Source organism: Branchiostoma belcheri, unplaced genomic scaffold, assembly GCF_001625305.1.
Source record: "Branchiostoma belcheri isolate BF01 breed outbred unplaced genomic scaffold, Haploidv18h27 scaffold34, whole genome shotgun sequence".
Taxonomy (NCBI): Eukaryota; Metazoa; Chordata; class Leptocardii; order Amphioxiformes; family Branchiostomatidae; genus Branchiostoma; species Branchiostoma belcheri.
Genome location: NW_017803954.1, coordinates 980,771 through 1,000,370, shown reverse-complemented (window position 1 = coordinate 1,000,370; position 19,600 = coordinate 980,771). Strand labels below are relative to the sequence as shown.

Here is a 19,600-nt window from a genome sequence, read left to right as displayed (position 1 = left end):
ACAATACCAATTGACTTTACTTCTGCAATGGTCAGACAAGTGTGAAGGGAATTTTTGTGATGGTCTTATTGTTACAGTTGTATTTTTACATTAAGGATATACGAGGCACAGATTTCCAATTAGAAGAGACAAATTTCATTCTTGTTGTCAGTTTTCCACATACTGCAACTACATTGAATAAAAAGATATGTACGAATCAATGGAAAAATCAAGCTCCAAAAATATGTACTTGCTTTGACTTGTTTAATATACCTATTAAATTGCCCTATAGACACCTTAGTCCTAAATTCTTTGTTTTTAATTATCCTCTTAATGTTGACACTGTTTTAAATTGAAATTCTACATCTTACTAGCTGAAGATAGATTTACCACAACAATGTATCTGTTACACAAGAAAAACAGTGCCCCAATCTATATCCATCTTTATGTTACTGGTGCAGAGTTTTCTTGTATACTGGTCTTTTCAGGGGGTCAGAAAATTCTCTATAGACTAGCTGAGGAGTATTTTTACTGGCCACATTTCCAGTGAGCATAGGCTTCTCTTCCTGACAGCCTGTCTTACCATCCGGCCTTTCTTATCTGTATATCTGTATCTGTACCTAACTTTTGTATATTTCACGGCAAGCACATCTAGTGATGATGCCTCTACAGTACTTGGTGGCACAGGATTCCACACTACTATAGTTCTATCTATCCAGCTGGCCTTTCTGCCTAGGATGGTCTGACTACCACTAGCTATATAGGAGAAGTTGTCATCTGCCAACGAAGTCTGTGGTTGGCTGGGAGATTAACGAGCCGGCCTGTTTACAACACAGTCATCTGCACATGAATCCCTGTTTATGATTCTTGGACAGATGACAGCTGAATTCCACACTGATGGGCCCTGGGAACTGAAGGCATTTTGGGGAGCACTGCCCTAGAAACTATGTGTATGGGCAAGTAGATTGGGAGAATGACTAATACCTGGGAATCATCTAGATGGTCAACAAGTCTTCATTACTGCAAATGATAAAATTGTGCATAATGCGCCAACCTGAAAAGAAAATTGTACCTGTAACACAGAGCCACTGACTGATACACTTGATAAAGTGTATGATTGTTTATCTAAAAAAAGAAAGCAAGTCTACTTGCTGTACCTGGAACCAGTCGTCTTGGTGAAAGCAGTGGTCACTAACATTGGACATTCAACTATTGGACAGAGGTCATGCTGGAGGTCAGCAGAGGTCCATCTCTTCCATATGTGTGGGAAGGATAATAGTGTCCGACATCTAATAATAAACATGTGGGTTGTCCACATTTGGGATGTTAAATATCTGGGGTAACTGGGGAGGACAGGTTGCTTCCCTCCCCCTAATGCAGATCTGATGGGTGTGATTGCCATACCAGATAAATGACTGCTGCTGCTGCTACTGTTCAACTCTAACCACATGGGGTGGGCGTTCCTCATTACTGGACCCACCAACTGCTACTGTAAATGGTGAAACTCTCTCACAGGGTTTTACAGTACTTCACCTTGTATGGCCATTGTACATGTACTATAAAATTGTTTCAACCGCGAATTGAACACACGGCAAATATCTCCCTTTCCCTCCTATCGCAAAATAAAACCACAACGAAAGTTTCATGCTTTACAGTACCCAACCTCTCCCCTCCGGGTGTCCCAGCATCAAGGAATCTGAATTGTTCACTGACATTTTGGGATTAATAAAGCAATCTTTTAGTATCAAAAGGTTACCAATGTCAACAAAGTAATCAGTACAGCCTCCAATGACAGACTAATAGTGTATCTAGCATAACTAGTAATAAGCTGATCATACATGCATGTCAAAGCCTTGGTAACACAACTTGATGACACAGTTACATTTGAACATCAGGATTTGACAAAGATAATACTTGCAGTGTTAGAAATTAGAGATCTGTCACCTGCTGCTGAGGATGCTTTGTGAAGAAAAAGCAGTATACAGAAAAGAACTGTTTCTTTTTAAACTAATTTTATAAGAACCTCAGTCTAGAGAACTAAGTATGCTGTTCTTGGCTGATATCCACCACTTGTTACTGTTATCTACCAGGCCTTGAGTGTCGGTACAAGAATTACCATACCTTCATATCAGTTGTGATAATGAACTTCCACTTCGGAAGGTTCTGGCATTTTTAAAAAATTGGCACAGTCTGTGGCATTGCCAGAAAACCCATCTCTTACACAGATAACCACCACACGTTCCTTCATGAATGATGATGTTGGACCAAGTCACGCCTATCCTTAGAATTGAAAAGTGAAAAGTGGCATCTTGAATAACGACCTACATAAATAACTCAGAATCTTGATTGTAGAGGAGACAGTAAGCCAAATTTTTGTGATTGATACTGTGTGAGGTCAAGTCCAAGGGAGCCCTGCTTAATGCCATGGATCAGATCATTGCACTTCTAACCAGTACTGTGATAACATGGGATGGCATATCTTGGCAGCACATTTGGCAAGGAAGATATGATACAATTAGGGATCAGTGGATTTAGACTTTCTCAGAAACAGGCAGGACGGTGCCTGTAGACTTGGAGTCATACTTTCAAGTGTGCAAATCAGCCCCGTGGGCACTTAGATTGGTGATGTACAGTATACAAGTGATTATAGAGCTACATCATATCAGAAACTAGCCATATGGGACCTAAAAAGCAGCATTAGTAAAAGCAGACTTTCTTCTATCAGATTATGGATGAAAGCCTGAAAGGAAAAATCTTTGTCTCAGGAAATGCATTACCTGTTCTTGTTAGAAATCAAGTTACTTCCCCATTAGTTACTGCAAATCTCTCACAGTGGTTTTATTTTCATGTTTCTTTTGTGGTGACCTAATGTGTGACGCTGCAAACATGTCTTCCTTGTATGACTACTGTACTACAGAATTGTTTCAACTGCAAATTTAAAATACTGTGAAAACCTCCCTTTCCCTCCTACAGCAAAATAAAACCACCACAAAAGTGTCACGATTCATAGTACATTATATCTTCTGACAGTCCAATTTATAGTACCTCACTGTGTACTGTTCATGATTCCAGTCACAAGTATAAGCATTCCCTGGCTTCATCTCTCATGCAGATACTTACCTACACATGTATCCCTGACCTGGAATACTTGGGAAGAGTTGATTTACATCAACCTACATTTCCTGATGAGATGCAGGTCAGAACTGACAACATACAAACTGCAAGGCAAGCAAGTCTCCAAAACATTCCCACCAACTACAGCCTCACCATACCATTATTGGCACGGGAACTGCATTCTATCACTGCTGAATGTCTTACCATACACACAGTACAGTGTGCCTGGCTTAGCCAGCCTGTTCTTTCCCATGCAAACACAGACTAATTCTGAAAAATTAATCATGCTACCATGGCAACAGGGCCTGTCCTCTTCCCACAAGGCTTGTGGCATTACATTCCTGGCAAGATTCTGGGATGGAAAATTAATCTTTCAGGAGGATGATTAAAAGATGGCTTCAGCCTGGGATTTGGGCTTACATGTATGTCTAAATAGATCATCTAGTACATGTACAAATACAACTGGAAGCAAACAATTTAACTCAAGGAAATCATTTATTTGGATATCTTTCCGCATTTTCAAGTAACTCTACTACATGTATCATCAAGTTGTTTGCCAAGATTAGTTGCTATGATAATACACTCTTTTGTATTTTTGTGGATTTCTGGTTATTTTTATACAAGCGCACTTCTTTAGTACTTACAATTGTAGATTGGACTACACTGTATGTCATACCATAAAAAGGAAACCCCTGGTGTTGGTGATAGTAAAACACTTGGTGCCTCCTTAGCATCTGCTAACAAATTAGTTTATAGCACATAGCTGCTATAAGTTAATGATGTGTTAATTGGAGAGGTGGGACTCACAAATAGCTGTTAAACCAACCATTAGGAATGAGGTGGCAGTAATGAGGTACATTTACACACTACACACAGCAGGACACAGCTTTCTGAACCAAGAAGGCCATGGACAGGTGTTGTTATTGTTTTTGTATGGCTCATATTGTATACGGAACTGAACGATGCATGCCATTGCTTTTGAAGGGCCAGGTAGTGTTTGTACCAGTACAAAATGACAGCTTGCTACCAACATATCTACCAATAGTCTAAGCAATGGTTAGTGCTAATTCTAACCCAAGAAACCAATACATTTTGTTAAACCCCCCCGTCTTCCTCCCTAAAGAAAGATATACACTCTGGTATAGTATACAAAACAAAGTACCCAGGTACATGTACATTTCCAGTCTGCAGCCTGGGGGCATGCCTGTCAGAGATGGCCAACACAACACCTGACTGTACAGGCATGACTGAGATATCCTGGATAAAGACCAACTATACACACCTTACTGTAGCCTCTATTGACATGTCCACAAACCTACTTGAACTTGTGTTCCATTGCCTTCGTCCCTGTACAAGTGTAACTAATGGGTAGGGAGGTCTACACTCTGGGAGAGAAGTCAACGACACAGATGTTTGTGGAGTCACCACTTGTGGAGCTCACATGCACCATTGAACACATTCCATGCATTCAGCCACTGGAGAGGCTTGAATCTTAGTCCAGTCAGAATCATTGAAGAAAGCTCACGTCATTTAAGTGATTTTCCAACAAACCAAAAAGCCTTCCTGCAAGTTGTGCAAAAATGATGCACACTGTATGTTCATAATTTCAAAGAAATCTTTTTCCCATTATAAATGATGAATGATTCTACCATCAGGCACCACCATACATAGTGATTTTCTCAATACCATAAACATGTCAATGCCTTACAGACATACTTCTGGAAATTACAATTGTCTTAAAAGGTAAGCTGCATAATAAATAACTTCCAAAAATACATCAATTCTAATACTCTACTTCCTCTCCTTCTAATCTCCTGAATACCTCGGCAGAGGAAAAGAACAGAGGAAAACCAGCAACCATCAACAACTGACAAAAGTGGTCAAGTGACTTGGTAAAATAACGATTTTGAAACGAAATAAAACTGCAATCACCTACTTACGTCCACAAGGATGCATACAGAATGAATGTGGCAGGCACACCTGGTTCTCTGACTGGGAAGATTTGACACAAATTCTTGTTCAGACTGTTCACCTACATTGTACTCTCATCAAAGCACAGAATTGCTATCTGATTGGCCTGGGTGTTTCCAGCTGAAGTTTGGAGATGCCCAGTTTGACCATGAGCCAAGTCCTTGGATACAGATGTTTCTTGTAAGACTGACACCAAACAAACCCAAACCACTCATGCCTTGTGGTCTGGGACTTGTAGGTGACCCCTGACCTTGAAACACAGAACAGAAACTTGTCATCTAGGCTTACATTGTGTGCATATATTTCATGCTTCTTGGACACAGGGATGAGTCATACCATATTATTATATATATGATGTAATTATAAGCCAACTGATCAAGGAAGAGTAAACCCTATATCCCATGGCACATGTACTAAGGAGAAAAGCAACCAGTCATAAAATAATAAATAAGTATAAAAGCATAGTGATTTTCAATGGATGATAGCATAATAATGCTTTGCCTCGCCACTGCTGCTAGTGCACACCAGGGCAGACCCATACTTTTGTCGACAAGTGTGATACTGGTTCTCTTTTGTGCTTGAGCCAAGTTGAAGCAAAGTCCAAACATGGGATTGAAAGCTCACCAATCTCCTCTCAAAGACTCAGTATGCACAAAGGAAACTGATTCCCTATTACTGTTTACCCAGCAACTTGATTAGTACATTGTACATTTTGTACTTGACATAGATTCCTGCCGACCTCTAACTTTCCAAGCTAGCTGCTGTTCCTGTTGTTTCCTACAATGTTTATCAGGGGTTAAAGTGGGGCAGAGGAAGTGCAAACATCGTTAATTAAAGGTAAATGCGTAAGCCTTTGCTATTCATACACAGCTCTAGTAGCAGCGTACTGTAAACAACAGCAAACACCTTCAGAGCCTGTTCAGCTCCTGACCAGAGTGGCATGTTGGAGACGGATTCTTACAAACCAGTTTCTGGGTCAGCTCCAGTGGTGTATACAGTCTTCAGATTCCAAAAAGTACCCCTTTTTTTCGACAGAAAAATCAGATTCTTGGCAACAGACACTAGAAATCATCAAGAAATGGATGACAGCACAGCAAAGAAAAAACCGTAAAGAAATACTTACAGCCTTCCAAACGATGTGGACGGTCTTATGAGTGCATACACATCAATGAGGGAAATTTTCTGGTAGACTTCTCTTACATGCCCTGACAGTTACCGGTATCTTTAAAGCCTATATGCTTCATTTCACAGCAAGTTCTTTTGCTAATGTAAGCGTTCTTGTCGATTGATTGGAGCCCAACTGGTCTTAAAATACTTGGGCTCTGATCCATTAAATGGGAGGCATGACTCCTGCCATATGGCTACCATATCACCAGGGATCATGCATTATACATCTGCAAACAGACATTAGTATATATAGGAACGGAAACCAAATCTTGGTCTTTGGTACCAGCTGTCTGCAGCTTTCTGTGTCAACAAATTAGAGATTGAATTGTGCAGTCATCATCCTTGATTGTAGTTGTAATTGCAGGATTAATATATTGACACAGTAAGATGAGTCAACTGGAGGGGATTGGGGATTAAAGATGGATTGGTCAGGCAAAGGTAGATAGTGACAAAACAGGGCTCGAAAAACTCACCTGCAACTTGCAATTTCCATGAAAATATGTATAGATATTTAAAGATTGCCTAAAATAATTAACAACTTGATATTTCACAAGCTAAAGGAAGGCAGGCTCTGTACTGCAGATAATGGCCAGACACAAAATATCTCCATATTAGCCCAACAGGGTTGTACTGACTATTTATGAAGGCCTTGCTTGGTAAATATGGACCCACATAGATCTACAATAGCTGTTCACTTCCCATGAAGTCCATCCTAACTTTTCATCTGCACTTCTTTTGTGTCAATGTTTGGAATATCCTTTCAACGTTACCTGTTCCCTCTCTGTGTAGACAAAACACTACAGTGCTGAAGTTTCAAAACTGCTGAAACAGCTGAACAGCACATGTAGCTCTCCAGGCAGGAGACATGTTCAAGTGCATGCTAAAGAACCTGCTGAGACACAAAACCCAGCAGGGCCTTAACCAACCACACTAATGTTAGTTTGAAGTATAGCAATGGGGAAAGACATGTGACATCTTCATTCATTTGCCAAGGGTCTAACCTGGTGTCCAAACCTATTTTAGCTTATGCATGTACATGTACCGGTAAGTCTCTTTCGTCTTCTTGTCCTACCCAGCACTTGTAGAGAGGACAAAAGAGACTCAGCAGCTAAAATAGCTTTGGACACGCTACCTGGTACCAAGATTCTAGTCAACTTTTCAAAGAAAGTGATAAGGTGAAAATTACCTCAATTTTTCCTGTTTGCAGAAAAATGCTGCAAATTTGAAGAAGAATCCACTTGTTGATAAGAGAAGGGACCTGCGTTAGTTAGGGTGCTTTGGCTAGATTGTGGAACATTACAGGCACATGCTTTCCCTACTGGTACTACTGGGTATGAAGACCATGCTGCACTGCCTAATCATGAAGCCAATAGAGAATTGGTAACCAAGTGACTACTTTAGTTTGCTGAAGGTTAACTAGCATACTATTATGGGTCAAAGCATGAAATGCCAATAATGAAGTTATTAAAAAAATGAAAGTCAACCATCTGGAGCATTTCTTACATCTCCAAGTGGAGAAAATTCATTTGTCACTGTTTAAGGCAGCAGAAGGACTGCAGTGTGGACCCTGGGAGAGTTGTGTTGACTGACAGAGGACATGCCTACCCTTGTGTCAAATTGTTGCTGAGTCACATTTTCAGGGAGCTTTGATGTAAAGCTAGATTAATACCATGAGGAAAGAAGGAATGGTGGGTTGTTATAACGTTTTGTGGACCAGCTTGGAAACATACTTTTAAATCCAGGCTAACAAAGCTGGAGGGGCAATATTTTGCCACCTGTTTCACCAGCTTGATTCAGATGAGGAACTACAACCCTAACCACAGGAACTCTTCTTCTCCTTTTGCAGTTTCTGTTAAGACAACTGCTTTCATGTTTTTGAAGATTCTGTTGCCTATATAAGAGACTGTTAAGTTTTCCACCATTTACATTACTATGAAGGACCTCTATTCCTTGATAAGTGTGATGGTCGATTTGCAGCTTTCCTTAACATTGGACGTCCATTTAACATCCCATCCTCCACATACATGTACTGCCCATTTATTCTGTGGGACCTTTAGGCTTGACATCCTTATCAATCAAATGTCAAAACCACCTTCAGGCAACAATTGCTACTCGGACAAACAGGCACACAAACCCACAACTCAGCCACCCAAAACAATACAACAAAGTATTTTTCCATACCCAGAAGTAATAACTAACATATCACAGATGCCTGACCACCAGGCAACATGGGCTTTCTGCTGTGGACTTGTCCTCCTCCTTACATACTTTCACTGACCCAGGCCATTTTGGTCACAGGAGACATGTCCTGCTTGTACCCAGGAAAGCTGCTGATTCTGCCTTCAATAGTGACGTGGAAAATTCCAAGGGAAAGGAACTGTATAAATTGTAATTATTACCTATGCAGGTACATATGTAAAATACATGTACGTACAAACAGTTTCAACAGGTGATACAGTTGACAGATCACAGTAACAGCTTTCTTCAACATAAACTACTGGTAAGACTGTGCAACTGGCCAAAAAGCTACTCTGGTGTGAAATGCCACCGGTTTAGCAGAAATGCCACTGAGCCTAGACCTACGTGAACAAGCCAAAGAAAACAAGACCAGACTTTTAAGGGTTAATAGTAATAATACTTCACCATTTCTTTCCAAACAAACTTGGTTTCCAAAGGAAACATTGGCAACCCTGCCAGACCTAGCTGTTCTAATGGACCTTCTGTAGAAATAAACTACAGTACATGTACACCCAGAGCACATGTCAGACATCATGGCTAGTTTTCCCTGTAGAGCATTTAAAATATTACTTCTAATGGAAACTGAAGCTAAGAAAACATTGCTGGAGATTATTTTTATTTAACCCTTTGAGGTATAGATATGCTTTACTTAATTTACAGTATTTCCTCCTGATAACTTACCCAAATTGACAAGTGGTAAGGGATTTTAAACTTTAGAATCATGTTTCTAAAACAGTGGGCCACCCACACCCATGGTTTGAATAAACTTTGAATTGAATCCTCTATTACCAGGTATAATGACTTTATCCCAGACATTACTATTGAAACTACTGCTGTTTTATACTGAATATCTTTCAGGTACACTTGAGGACAGTTTGAAGCATGCTAATATTAAATAATTACCTTGCATCAAACTCTACTTAAATACCAAGTTTGGATGACTTTGTTTTCGAACTTAGACATGTTTTTATGCAACAGACTTTGAAAACCTTTACTTTCTGACATGCATACACTAATACGTCATAATTCTATCTCTATTGATGAATGTACATTGAATATTTGTCCCTCACCTCAATCACTGGCATTAGCTTTGATGTCAGGACTATTTGTAGCAAGGACCATCACGGAGCTCTTTACAACAAAGGAAGTTGGTTGTGAATTGTACATGACCACATTAAAAATTTATCTGTGCCAGTCTTAAAGGTTAAAGGACATGTTATGGTGAAAAACTAGAGAATCTACCAACATAAATTATTCAGTTGTATAAAAAAAATTCATACAACATTCTAGGGATCAAAGAAAGACACTTTTGAATTGTCATATTGATATTTGTAAATTTAGCCAAGTTTATGTACAGTACATTGTACATCAAGATTCTCCACTGAGACACTGAACTTGAATAACCAATGCTGGCAGTTAGAAACCCATGTGGTAGTTTTGCCAAATCAGTGATGCATACCAGATGAAAATCATCGTTACGTGTCCTACAAAAATGGTCAAACTGGGATAGACTTACTGGAGGGTCTACATGTAAGTCAGTGGCCTTGGAACTGAACCAGCAGCCAATACTACTATAGTGAAAGATAATGTGTGCCTCATCTAGTCCAATTTGGCAGCTTGGGTCTTTATCCTGGCTGTAAAACTATATGGGACACATGTTTTTTTGCACAAAGAAGAGAAGCTCTGCCAAGTATCCCACCTCTTCAAAATCCATGACAACATTTTGCCCCACCAACTTGATATACTAGTACTGCCAAGTTATTACACCAATAACAAAGGTACAGATTTACAAGTGTTATATAGTTTTCAAATGACCTGTGATGACCTGAACTGTTCCTCCCTCATGATTGATAGAACATGATTTGGCAAACCATCTTATGATCCCCAAGAGTCTCTGTAGGGGGTATGATGGGTATGACCAGTTCCCACTGTGCTCCAGACCACAAGATGTGGGATTTATCCAGCAGAACTCTGAAGATCATTAGAGTGAAAGTTGTTTAACTTACTTATTGAAAACATATGATACATATTGTATGTCACATCTGTGACCAAGTAAGTTTTGGCACATCCAGGGAAATGCCTATTAGACCTGGATTAGGGTTGATAGATTATTCTTGTCATAAACACAGACTGTGTGTGTTTAAGAAATCAATTACAATACGAAAATGGACAGAATTTTCACATTCAAGCCTATAGACTGTTGACTGCAGTATTCCACATAGCTCGACAGTCTTCCAAAAATCCACTCTTTCCCGAGTCATGATCAAACAATATAATGGCAGAAATTATATTGCTAGACTTGTTTAGGGAAAACAAGAATTGAATCATGCCTTATCGATATGAAGAGAGCTAACAAATTAATAGTCTAGCAGACATTTCCCAAGACTTGAGGAATATGTGAGCACTTCTCAAGGTCTTCAAGATCAGATCATACAAAAAGTCATCAGAGCCAAGCTAAATACACCCGGAAAGACAGTGTCATATTGTAATAACAGTTGACTGCTTAAATGATGAATTTCAAGCTGGACAAAACAATGGTCTGATTTTGAAAGCATCCAGATGTTCCTGAGACAACCCCGTCCCCTGTATTGGAGTTGGACCAGAAAAGTAGAGCATTCCAAGTCATACCACATGTTCTTTCTATACAGACTACACCCCCACTGAACCATGGTATAGGGGTAACTGCCTAAGAAGGCAAATACTTTGTTTCCATGGCAAGCAAACTTTGTTTCCATGACATGTTAATGTTTTAAAATTATGTATAACTTAACTTCATGTTTGTTCAATGCCAGTATTTTCCAGGAATTTCTTTCCTTCTTGAATAGAATTCCATTATCATGTAATTGCATTCAAGCTGCAGTAAATATATACACCTACAATTTAGTACAACTGTAGGGATTACCTTTACCATCAATGAACAGATAAGTAGAGAAGGAAGCTGCTTTTAATTAAGATATTTTCTGGTATCGCAAAAAATTATGACCAGGTCGGTCCCTTCTGAAGCAGGCCTGCTTTTTGTCCGACCCTAGCGTGTTGCTGATAAACTTGACCACTGCGTGTGGCCTTCCCATAAACTTCAGGATTTCTGGGGAAGTAAGAAATCTGTAGTAATATATCTTCAAGGTTGAAACAAGTGAAGACTTCAAGCTTGCATTGTCTTTAATTACTGTACATTGCAATATGACTGCTGTTCATCATCAACAACTACAAAGGAAAAAGTTTTGGAATGATTTCATTACACTCAGTCATCATACGGATGTTTTCCTCAGAGAGAGATCAAGTTTTCTTTCATTCCATTTCTAATCTGGACCAAAAGTCCTTCCATTGCAGATTTATCTTCTTATTTAGTCCATGAGCCATCCTATGGAGTAAATCAAGGACTCTGTGTGTACATACACACTCAAGGAGGCATTTCCAACTGATTTGAAAGAAATACTAGAATGTCACATCATTTTCTCGATAAACTATATGGAAATACATCTTTCAAGGCATAGTTAGATTTTTCCCAATCAAAATGTTCTCCTGGCCTTGAACTCTTTCCATTCCCCAACAGGATCAGTTAGGTGTGGATGACATGAATTATTAAGAAGGGGACGACAAGACCATAGCCTAAGTCACTCACACAATGGCATCAAGATAATGCCTGTCTTCACGATTTACAGTGTTATTCCTACAGACACCCAAGGGACTACAGCTGGAGCAGACAGACATAAGGCAGCAAGAAGGGGCAATGAAACAGCACATGTACAGCACAAGGATATTTTAGGACCCAACTGTAGCCATTAAATCGTGCATACTTAAAAAACTGATTCACGCTCGGAAGCCTTACCTTCTCATTCCTGGCTACCTGCATTTCAAACCATCTACACTGTAGGTAAGGTCTAATGAGAGTTGATAACACAAATACTTGGTCAAGATTTGATCTCCTGAATCATTTGGTTCCTTTTATGGGTATAATTGGTAACAGATCTGAAGTAGGAGAAGAATTCAGCACTGAAGGGGGTTGGGGTGGGGGGTCCTGACTCAAGAATGCACAGGTGCATGTCTTATGTTATGTTGCTCACTTGCAAGTATGGTATATTTATTGTACATGAAGAACACAATTTATCAACAGGTCTGATATACAACAGAATCTTCTGAACATGACAGTGCTGGTGTGTGAGGGCTAAAGAAGCATAGAGAGTGTGTGGTGTACATAGAAGAATATATTAAGGACCACCTGGCCTATGTGACCACTTTTTGGTGGTGGCTTAGATGATTTTTCCCATTGACATAAGCATTGTATATATTGATGTATAACACCTATTCTCAGGCCAGATTTTATTGGTCTCCTGAGTGGTTATCTTGGGCAGTTTTGATTGTACATGTATGTTCTACATAGTATTACTATAGCAAAGATACATGTCAGAAACCTGCAAAAACTTACCTCTATATCTAATCCCTATGATGTTGTTGTCTCTCTTTAGTTCTATTCACTTCCTGCCATGAACTTCAGACCTGTGGCATGGGCAAAATGCGAAACATAACATTGTCAGGATAGCTGATATTGACAGACAGAACATCTCACAAGGAAATGTTAACACAGGGAAAGGGCAATGATCAACATGTGACTCAGTAAAAAGCATTCAATTCAATGCAATTGAAGGCTACATATTTTTGAGATACATCTATATATGGTAAATTCTACATGTATAGGTCTATTCTGAAAATCTTAATCTACCAAGTCACTAGACTCAGCTTCGAGTTTTAATTAAGATATATGTGACCTGGCAGAATTATGTTGGTACATGTACATGCATACACATTGTAGACATTCTATTGATTGATTTGTAGGTTGGTATCCTTTTGTCACCTAGGCTATGTTCATAAAAGATTCTTACACAAAAATTTCAGTCTCTCCCAAATCTTTTGCAACTGCCTGGGACTGTAGATAATGCAACTATCTCTGACCTCATGACATGACGTCTGTTCGCAACAATGTCCGGGGTCACCCTGATAATGAAGGCACGACATAACTATGAGTCTGTAACTCTACCGGGAGGCAGGACTGTTTGGTAATCAGCTAAAGAACAGAAGGCTAAAGAAAGGATGGGCCAGGTTACATGTCACATCAACAGTCTTACAGAATGGCTCAGCCCTCCTACCCTGGTATTCAATGTCCTGGTATTATTTACCTTGTAAGTTAGAGGGATCCCTTTGGTCATGTGAAGGTCCTTGACAAGGTTATTTTCTCACTCCTGCTTTACTCACTAAAATCTCACTCGTAAGGCTGTGAGCTTGAGCTTTCCCGATTTAAAAAGTATAAAAATAAACTGGCACTACATCGTAGTACATGCTGTAAAAATCAAGAGTAAGATGGAATAAATCTAAACTCAAACTTTAGTTGTATAACTCACTGCAAGGGGTTGGAAGGTTCCAGCACAGGAATTTCTTGGTGACATACACGTATATTTAATTCTGTATGGGTCTGCCTTAGTTGTGAATAAACTACTACATTTCAATATGACAATAACAACGACTGCCCCTAAAACCTTCTCATGCATGATGTATGAGCTACAGGATAGAGAACATTTTCTACATTCTTGTCATTGTATACAGGCCTTTTTACTGACAAACAGATACTGAAATAGCAAAGGTGCCAATGGCAAGGTTTGAAGTATATAGGAGATATTCACTGTACACTGTGACAGTGGCTTTGTGAATAACCCAGTGTTCTGCTGACCATATGGACATATACAAATGTACTCCAAACTTCAATCTTGTGAACCTGGTTTCCATCCCTTTAGAAATTCTTTGATCTGCAAGTGGTACCTGGTAACTAGGAAAGAAAATGTTTTTGTAGTATATACACAACCACTTAGTATTCACAGGGTGTGATTAGATTGCCCAGTATTAACAAATAGGCCTTTGTCCATCAATTTTCTGGTTTGTTAGGTGGGGTACTCTGGGGATTTAGACTGCACATGTGGGGGGCAAGGAGGAAGTTTTGTATATACTGACCTCTAACCCAATGTGGGAGATGAGAAAAAAAAGACATGAAGCCCTAATGGCAGTAAACCTTTTTCAACAATCACTTGTCTTTATTATAGTTTTACAGGGACTTTCATCAACAATACATGTTCTAAAAGGGGTATGTATGAACTTTTACATTTTGATAGATCTACTAGCACCATGGAGGTAAAAAAGATGCTAGCACTTGACAGGAAATGATATATTGTATGGAGTAATTAAGGGGTCTTGCCCTTGAACCATTCTCCATTATTTGAAGTAATTCCCTAACAGACAAAGGTTACCTTCCTTACACATGACCAAACAACAACAGTTCTGTCACAGTGGACCACATTCTGTCACATAGTGTGACAGTAATGTGTTCAGTCATTGGGCTGTAATTCACTCTGAAAGAAAGGACAGTGATAGTATTAAAATTTTCTGCATTTTTAGGAAAGACCATACATCAACTTACTTCCTCAAGGACAGGTAAATGCCTATTGTTGAGAGTTCTGTAATTCTAAAGCTCTGTTGACAGAACTACTGTACTTGCAGAATGAGGCAAAAGCAAATGTCTACGTGCTAAGTCAAGACCTTCAAGTTACGAAACATCACCAGGACGCTGCACAAGCAGCACCACAATGTGAATCCTCCATTTCCATCATAACTCAGACCCTAATTTTATTTGTATAGCATGTAAACGTACTGGAAAGTTTGAGTCCCCATGTTGCCACAGAAAACAAGGGTTGCTGCCCAGTTTCAGCTCTCAATTGACGTCTGCAGAGTAGGACAAACAAACTCACAATAGTACAATGGTGTTGAGTCATGGTACGCAGGGCTGCATGTAAACGGAAGCATGCAATGTATGTTTAACTTAGGAAGGGCCATAAAGATGAATGTACCATTACGGGCACTAACACTAACAGATGAGTAACAGTTACTGTTACTCTTACATGTATACGACCCGCTTGCTCTGGACTTATATATTGAAAATGGCTGTATTCTGAAAAGCACTTTGTGAAGCCAAACAATCATATTTTGCTCCTTCTTGAAGGAAACTACCATGCAGCAACAGGGTAAAATTCTTCACTGGTAATTAAAAAGTCAATTGTATACTAGTACTGCATACTTGTTGCTTGATCCAGCATTGGTTTTTGACCAAGGTATATTTTTAAAAGATATTACTAATAGATCTTTGTTCAGTTTTACCCCCAAAGTCTTTCCTATTACATATATGTGGTAAGTATAATTCATAGCAGCTTCATTATACAATGTAGTCTGTATCAAATAATTGAATATAGTCATGTATTTTGAACACTGTGGTGTCTAATTTCAGACTAATATAAATGCAGTTGCACATTCGCCTGATTACCTTACCCTTGCCCTGGGGAAATGCCTAACAAGATTGACAAAGACAATCCCACAATAATCACCCACCTGGAACCACATCATAATGAGCACATGGGATCAAAACACAATACTACTGGTGATTAGCAAGGGACTTACAGACCAGAGATCACCACAAATTAAACCTACCAACACAAAGGACCTGTATCTGTGCATTGTACGGTAATCTGAGGATCCTGGACAGAATCTTCATGGACAAATCCACTCATACCAGACACCATCAAATGATTCACTAGTGGTTGGTAGGGATTTCAATGTCTTTTTGAGATAACATTACGTAAAAGTAACATACTAAGTACATGTTTATTCAGTAATACACAGAAATATTTTCATATCAGGTATAACTTATCTCATAAGAAATATGAAAAATCAAGAAAAAGAGACAGATAATCTATACAAGCAAAACAGACAATCCTGAATAAATTAAAACTTCTCTGTTTTGGAAAAGTTTTGAAACCAATAACTGTTTTGGAGTTTGGGTGCCTTACGAATTGAAATAAGAATTTGGTCACATTATCAAAGAAGTAAATAGATTATGGGAACATGAGTATGGTAATAAGCAAATACAAATTCAGATAGCAACATTTATGCAAATACATGTACACATAATGCATCTGGATATGTTTCCACTCATCAGTTGTTACACTACCAACATTTCAAACAATGTACTACACATATGTGGTGTTCTATCAACATATCCAGTTGACCGATAGATACATGGCATACATGATAATAAATGCTATCACCAGACATTGATGTACCAAATAGGTGGCCTAAAGAATACATTTGTATTTACGAACGCTAAAACTAACACAACTGACCCATAACAGATGACTTCTGGCAAGGAATGGACTCTTGCAGCAAAAGTCATCTGTGTTATTCCCATGACCTTTGAACCTCGCTTCCATGGCAAGCAAAAGACTAAAACCAAGAATGTAGCGAGCATGTGCTCTCAGTTGGAGTGCGTTCTTTGTTGGGATGAGGCAGTATGAAAAGGGGACCAGTCCTTGTCTGTCAAAGATGTACAGGACCTACAGAGATTCTGTTTACCTAAAGAAATAGGGCTGAACCATGAAATAGGACAAGGCACCCCTGGACTGGTAAAGTAATACAGGTGGCACAAAAAAGTGTGGAAATGTGAGTTTGACAGATAAGACTTTATCTTATAGACATTTCTGAAAGTCTAATTGAGCTAGATCTACATGTATAGGTATAATGGAACTTTCCTAAAAAGTTGAAAAGCCAATAATAATCAATTATAATGACATAATTTAGATGCCATGTAATGTGACTCTGCATGAAAGTACTTTTACTCTTTTAGTATCAAACTTACCATGCCAAACTGAGTAAATATAGGGAATTCTTTGGGACACAATAAAAAGCTATAAGACATTTGGTTCAAAAAAGTGTAGCCCTTTAGCAGTATCCTTCAGTTAACAGTCATCTCCACTTCGGTCATTCTTGTGCTTAGCACCATGTAAGCACAGGGCAGCCTAGCATGTCCCAGGTGACATGAGGAAGGAATAAAACATGAGGAATCCTCAGTGTTGGGTGTCCCTGGGGCATGCAGATGTGCCTTGTTCACTTGGTTCACTTCAACCCCATGTTTGATAGTCAGACCAGGTGTCAAAAGAGCAATTATGAAATGCCAGCTGGACCTGAGTGATAAGGATACTGCTGGCACATCTGAAAAGGTGAAGAACCGAATTCTAGTTTCTACTTCTTCTATTCACAGTCTTGAGACTAGATCTATGCAGCAGGGCTGCAATACATTACGAACATTCCAGTTGAGCACATTCAAAATGCCCAAATATTTAGCAAACATGGAGGCACCTTAATTAAGGCATGTAACTTTTTAAAAGGAGATCTCCAAGCATTGGAGCCATGGAATTCATGTTGGTGTGATTGATACAAGGTGACGCATATCCATTTATTTCCAAAACCTTGTAGACACCTCCCAATTTTACATCTATGTACAGTGCAGATAGGTGACTAGACTTTTCTGTTGTGGCTAACTACAAAATGGCATTTTCTAGGCCATCCTAAAATGACCCAAATACCTGGCTACTTGATATGGTATTTCAACCTTCTTGGACCACAGCCCAACATTAACGCCAGTTTCCTAAAGCTTTTAAAGTCTTAGCCACAGCTTATCCAATATCATGGTTTCACTTTACATATACAACACAAGGTCTGGCAGGCTGCGTAAAGACTATACACATTGCCTTTAAGAAAACTTGAGAATGTTGGTGGTTTACAGTTGACTCATTATGTGTGTACCAAAAGATTTACACTTAGGCTGTAACAGATAATGGTGACAAAACTGTTCCTGTGTATATGTCTATTAAACAGTTGTGGTGATGATAACAGTTGTGTGCTTATAATGTTCATCTTTGCCTTTGCAACAATCAATATCATATCCAAGAGAAAGAAAGCAGCTAAGACTAAAATAAGAAAAATGTCTATTATTTGTAACATGGTATGACTACCAAACAGCTAATTAGTTTCTCCAATACCGACTCTCTTACCCAATCAGAGGTACCAGTGTCAGTCATCACTGATAAAAATAGCAGTCTCTACAACTTACAAGATTACCCCTCTTCTCACTGACTTCAGATCTCAAACAACATATACTTCTTTGTCTTGAATATATGTATCATTCAGAAGCCCCTCCCCACTGAACATAACGTAGCTCTAACAATTTGCTCTCCACATCCAGTGAAAAGTCATAATTATTCCGACTAATTAACGCTTTCGTGGTAATCCATGGGGCCATCTATCTAATATGGAGGATGGTGGGTTTCCGCAGAGGTCAATGACTCATGACCTGATGTACCGTTCTCGGTAGATCACGTACTTACATCAACAGTAAAATAACACAGGAAAATACTACCTAAACAACACTATCACAGTGACAACAAATGAACTGCTATTCAAGAGGTGGCTGTACTCTGTGGAAAGCCCGTGTATTTAACAGACAGTTAACTAGCGGTTAGCACTGACACGTTACGTGTTGAACGACAAGTCATCACTTTGTCGCAAATTACCGTCAATTTACTTGCAATTTTTCTTGGGACACGTCAGATCCAACGTTTGCAGGAAAACGATGTGTGGCTATTTATCCAAAACTTTTAAATTTTCGTGCATTTTTAGCAGATTTTAAAGCTCAGGACCGGGGAGATTTCGTCACTACTCAAGTGACCGTGACCGCGAGAGTGGAGAGGGTTTCATGTCGTCTGACCCAGTAAATGTTTCCTGAGGCGAGTCCTGGTAAACGCCGTTAGATAGCGGTTTGAAAAGTTGACACGTACATAACTGAAGAAGACTTACCTGTTGTAGGAAATGAGGGATGAAGATACCTTCCGTGGATATCAGCAAAGGTAGTTGGACTCTTTCCAAGGGCACGATTTTGCACGACAAACGTGAACACGGTTTTCCTTACACTGTTACAGCAACCCCTCTCGTCTACGGTTATACAATACGCTTCTGCGTGTGATTCACCGCCCCACGCCCAATTTTCGGCGAGTTCCAAATTCCCTCGTATCACAGCACACTTCCGGGGGACTCAGAGCCGGAGATCACCGTAAATGTGAGGATAAAACCGCCGGGAAAGCTCAGCTCCCCGGCCGAGGAATCACCTCCGTTTTGCCCGCTCGACACTTCCGATAACAATCCGCGCACGGCACCATGGGATGGCCACAGGCTGAGGGGATGGCAGGACGAGACCACTTTTACA

The 19,600-nt window shown here is 39.5% G+C and overlaps 1 protein-coding gene across 3 annotated transcripts in view; it reads right to left on the bottom strand.

Annotated features, from left to right (window-relative positions):
* LOC109475621 (ras association domain-containing protein 8-like) overlaps positions 1-19,558 on the bottom strand; it is a 26,475-nt gene extending 6,917 nt beyond the window's left edge. For 2 of the 3 annotated variants that reach the window (XM_019776341.1, XM_019776343.1), the window contains exons 1-2: positions 19,195-19,558; positions 12,896-12,966 (exon numbers count right to left, since the gene is read on the bottom strand). The gene's annotated coding sequence lies outside the window, so the exon portion shown is untranslated. The remainder of the gene's footprint in view (positions 1-12,895; positions 12,967-19,194) is intronic. The other variant, XM_019776342.1, reaches the window with a different exon arrangement.
* Between the last annotated feature and the right edge of the window lie 42 nt (positions 19,559-19,600).